Here is a 5,517-nt window from a genome sequence, read left to right as displayed (position 1 = left end):
TTCAACTTCCAATTGTGACCTCTTGTTTCTGTGTCCCCTCCCTGGAACATCCTGTCTTTGTCCACCTTGTCTATTCTGCGCAGTATTTTATATGTCGTTATCATGTCTCCCTGACCCTCCTGTCCTCTAGTGTCGTCAGGCCGATTTCCCTTAACCTTTCTTCATAAGACATTCCCCTTAGCTCTGGAACTAACCTTGTCGCAAACCTTTGCACTTTCTCTAGTTTCTTGACGTGCTTTATCAAGTGCGGGTTCCAAACAGGTGCTGCATACTCCAGTATGGGCCTGACGTACACGGTGTAGTGTCTTGAACGATTCCTTATTAAGGTATCGGAACGCTGTTCTTAGGTTTGCCAGTCGCCCATATGCTGCAGCAGTTACCTGGTTGATGTGTGCTTCCGGAGACATGCTCGGTGTTATACTCACTCCAAGATCTTTCTCCTTGAGCGAGGTTTGCAGTCTTTGGCCACCTAGCCTATACTCTGTCTGCGGTCTTCTGTGCCTTTCCCCTATCTTCATGACTTTGCATTTGGCGGGATTAAATTCGAGAAGCCAGTTGCTGGACCAGTGTCCAGTCTGTCCAGGTCTCTTTGAAGTCCTGCCCGGTCCTCATCTGATTTAATTCTCCTCATTAACTTCACATCGTCTGCGAAATGGGACACTTCTGAGTCTAACCCTTCCATCATGTCGTTCACATATACCAAAAATAGCACTGGTCCTAGGACCGACCCGCTGTTGCCTCCCTGTCAGGTATTCTCTGATCCATTGCAGTGCTCTTCCTGTTATATGAGCCTGATCCTCTAGCTTCTGCACTAATCTCTTGTGAGGAACTGTGTCAAAGGCCTTCTTGCAGTCCAAGAAGATGCAATCAACCCACCCCTCTCTCTAGTGTCTTACTTCTGTTACTTTATCATAAAACTCCAGAAGGTTTGTGACACAGGATTTTCCTTCCATGAATCCATGCTGGCTGGCGTTTATACTCTTCTTCCGTTCCAGGTGCTCCACCACTCTCCTCCTGATAATCTTCTCCATAACTTTGCATACTATACACGTCAGTGACACAGGTCTATAGTTTAGTGCCTCTTTTCTGTCTCCTTTTTTAGAAATGGGAACTACATTTGTCGTCTTCCATACCTCAGGTAGTTGCCCAGTTTCCAGGGACGTGCTGAAGATTGTGGTAAGTGGCACACACAACATATCCACTCCCTCTCTAAGGACCCACGGGGAGATGTCCGGTCCCATTGCCTTTGAGGTATCGATGTCCCTTAGCAGTTTCTTCACCTCTTCCTCATCTGTATGTATGTCATCCAACACTTGTTGGTACATTCCTTGCTGGTGTCCCCATCTGGTCTGTCCCCCGAGAGGCCTTCCTGTCTCCACTGTAAATACCTCCTTAAATCTCATGTTGAGCTCTTCACATACCTCTTGATCGTTTCTTGTGAGTTCTCCACCTTCTTTCCTCAACCTTATCACCTGGTCTTTGACTGTTGTCTTCCTCCTAATGTGGCTATACAGCAGTTTCGGGTCAGACTTGACTTTCGATGCTATGTCGTTTTCGTACTGTCGCTGGGCCTCCCTCCTTATCTGTGCGTACTCGTTTCTGGCTCTTCTACTAATCTCCTTATTTTCCTGGGTCCTTTGCCTCCTGTACCTTTTCCATTCTCTGGTGCACTTAGTTTTTGCCTCCCTACACCTTCGGGTAAACCAAGGACTCGCTTTGGTCTTCCTATTATTTCTGTTTCCCTTGGGAACAAACCTTTCCTCTGCCTCCTTGCACTTTGTTGCTACATATTCCATCATCTCGTTTACTGATTTTCCTACCAGTTCTCTGTCCCGCAGAACCTCCTGCAGGAAGTTCCTCATACCTGTGTAGTCCCCCCTTTTGTAGTTTGGCTTTTCCCATTCAATTCCTGTTACCTTCTCCACTTGTAACTCTACTATATAATCAAAACTCAGAACCATGTGATCGCTAGCGCCAAGGGGCCTCTCGTAAGTGATGTCCTCAATGTCTGAACTGCTCAGGGTGAACACAAGATCCAGTCTTGCTGGCTCATCCTCCCGTCTCTCTCTGGTAGTGTCCCTGACATGTTGATGCATGAGGTTTTCAAGTACTACATCCATCATCTTGGCTCTCCATGTTTCGGGACCCCCATGTGGCTCCAGGTTTTCCCAGCCGATCTCCCTGTGGTTGAAATCGTGTGTGTACTCACCTAATTGTACTCACCTAATTGTGGTTGCAGGGGTCGAGACTCAGCTCCTGGCCCCGCCTCTTCACTGATCGCTACTGGGTCCTCTCTCTCTCTGCTTCCTGAGCTTTGTCATACCTCTTCTTAAAACTATGTATGGTTCCTGCCTCCACTACTTCACTTGCTAGGCTATTCCACTTGCTGACAACTCTATGACTGAAGAAATACTTCCTAACGTCCCTGTGACTCGTCTGAGTCTTCAGCTTCCAGTTGTGACCCCTTGTCCCTGTGTCCTCTCTCTGGAACATCCTATCTCTGTCCACCTTGTCTATTCCCCGCAGTATCTTGTATGTCGTTATCATGTCTCCCCTGACCCTTCTGTCCTCCAGTGTCGTCAGTCCGATTTCCCTTAACCTTTCCTCGTACGACATTCCCTTGAGCTCTGGGACTAGCCTTGTTGCAAACCTTTGTACTTTCTCTAACTTCTTGAAATGCTTGACCAGGTGTGGGTTCCAGACTGGTGCAGCATACTCCAGTATGGGCCTAACATACACAGTGTACAGTGTCTTGAACGATTCCTTATTAAGGTATCGGAATGCTATTCTCAGGTTTGCCAGGCGCCCGTATGCTGCAGCGGTTATTTGGTTGATGTGTGCCTCCGGTGATGTGCTCGGTGTTATGGTCACCCCAAGGTCTTTCTCCCTGAGTGAGGTCTGTAGTCTTTGTCCACCTAGCCTATACTCTGTCTGCGGTCTTCTTTGCCCCTCCCCAATCTTCATGACTTTGCATTTGGCTGGATTGAATTCGAGAAGCCAGTTACTGGACCACATGTCCAGCCTGTCCAGGTCTCTTTGCAGTCCTGCCTCATCCTCGTCCGATTTAATTCTTCTTATCAACTTCACGTCATCTGCGAACAGGGACACTTCAGAGTCTATTCCTTCCATCATGTCGTTCACAAATATCAAAAATAGCACTGGTCCTAGAACTGACCCCTGTGGGACCCCGCTCGTCACAGGCGCCCACTGTAATACCTCTTCACGTACCATGACTCGTTGCTGCCTCCCTGTCAGGTATTCCCTTATCCATTGCAGTGCCCTCCCTTTTACATGCGCCTGATCCTCCAGCTTCTGCACTAATCTCTTGTGGGGAACTGTGTCAAAAGCCTTCCTGCAGTCTAGGAAAACGCAATCTACCCACCCCTCTCTCTTGTGTCTTACTTCTGTTACTTTGTCATAAAACTCCAGGAGGTTTGTGATACAAGATTTGCCTTCCATGAACCCATGCTGGTTTTCATTTATAATCTTGTTTCTTTCCAGGTGTTCGACCACTCTCCTCCTGATAATCTTCTCCATGTGCACACAATACATGTCAGAGACACAGGTCTGTAGTTTAGTGCCTCGTTTCTGTTTCCTTTCTTAAATATGGGGACTACATTAGCTGTCTTCCATTTCTCAGGTAGTTGCCCAGTTTCAAGGGATGTGTTGAAGATTGTGGTTAGAGGCACGCACAGCTTCTCTGCTCCTTCTCTAAGGACCCATGGGGAGATGTTGTCCGGTCCCATCGCCTTTGAGGTGTCAAGGTCACTTAAGAGCTTCTTCACCTCCTCCTCAGTTGTTCGTATGTCATCCAACACTTGTTGGTATATTCCCTCTTGATGTTCCCTTCTGTGCTGTCTTCCCACAGCCCTTCCTGTCTCTACTGTAAAAACTTCCTTAAATCTCCTGTTCAGCTCTTCACATACCTCCTGATCATTTCTTGTGAGTTCTCCACCTTCTGTCCTTAATCTGATCACCTGGTCTTTGACTGTTGTCTTCCTCCTGATGTGGCTATACAACAGTTTCGGGTCAGTCTTGATTCTCGATGCTATGTCATTTTCATACTGTCGCTGGGCCTCCCTCCTTACCTGTGCGTACTCATTCCTGGCTCTGCGACTGATCTCCCTATTTTCGTGTGTTCTCTGCCTTCTGTACTTTTTCCATTCTCTATTGCACTTTGTTTTTGCCTCCTTACACCGTCGGGTAAACCAGGGGCTCGTTCTAGTCTTCCCGTTGTTACTGTTGCCCTTGGGAATAAACCTTTCCACTGCCTCCTTGCATTTTGTTGTTACATATTCCATCATTTCATTTACTGGCTTTCCTGCCAGTTCTCTGTCCCACTGGATCTCCCGCAGGAAGTTCTTCAACCCTATGTAGTCTCCTCTTTTATAGTCAGGCTTTTCCCATTCAACTCCTGTTATTCTCTCCACTTGCAGCTCTACTATGTATTCAAAGCACAGAACCACGTGGTCGCTAGCTCCTACGGGACTCTCGTACTTGATGTCCTCAATGTCTGAGCTGCCCAGGGTGAACACAAGGTCCAATCTTGCTGGTTCATCCTCCCCTCTCACTCTGGTAGTGTCCTTAACATGTTGGTGCATGAGGTTTTCCAGCACCACGTCCAACATCCTGGCTCTCCATGTTTCGGGACCCCCATGTGGCTCCAGGTTTTCCCAGTCAATCTCCCTGTGGTTGAAATCCCCCATAACCAGCAACTTTGCTCTGCTGGAGTGAGCTCTTCTTGCCACCTCAGCAAGTGTGTCCACCATTGCTCTGTTGCTCTCTTCATATTCCTCTCTTGGCCTCCTGCAGTTCTGTGGTGGATTATACATCACTGCAATGACCACTTTGTGTTCCCCAGACTGAAGTGTACCTACTATGTAGTCTCTTTCTCCCGTCTCATCTATGCCTTCCATTATCTCGAATTTCCATCTGTTTTTTACGAGCAGAGCAACCCCACCTCCCCCCCTGCCCCTTCTATCTTTCCTCATGATCTGGTATCCTGGTGGGAAGATTGCATCTGTTATTGTCTCCGTGAGTTTTGTTTCTGTAACTGCTATGATGTCTGGGGACTTCTCATCGATTCTTTCTTGCCATTCCTCATGTTTATTCGTTAATCCATCTGCATTTGTGTACCAAACCTTCAACTTCTGTTCTAATACTGTAACTGTGGTGCGGGGGGTGGAAACAGAGGGATCGGTGTGTGATGGTTGGTTTGGATTGTTCAGTTGCCTTGGGGGTGTCGTGGCTGGAGTCCTTCTGCAGGTGTTTCTGGGGGTGCGCTTGTCCTTCCATTTGATCCTGGGTTATTCTGCTCTCCTTTTTCATTTCCTCCCATTTCTCCTTTCGTTTTTGAACTCTCTCTTTCATTGTCTTCCTTTCGTCCTGTGTTCTGTCTCGATCGAGGTACACACTCCGGAACTCCTGCTTGCCTCTCAGCCGTGCTTTCTCCTGCAGGATCATGGTTCGGGTTGATTCTGCCTTGAAAATTACTTTGAGAGGCCGATTCCTTTTCTT

Source organism: Cherax quadricarinatus, chromosome 10 (assembly GCF_038502225.1).
Source record: "Cherax quadricarinatus isolate ZL_2023a chromosome 10, ASM3850222v1, whole genome shotgun sequence".
Taxonomy (NCBI): Eukaryota; Metazoa; Arthropoda; class Malacostraca; order Decapoda; family Parastacidae; genus Cherax; species Cherax quadricarinatus.
This window is presented reverse-complemented; position numbering follows the sequence as displayed.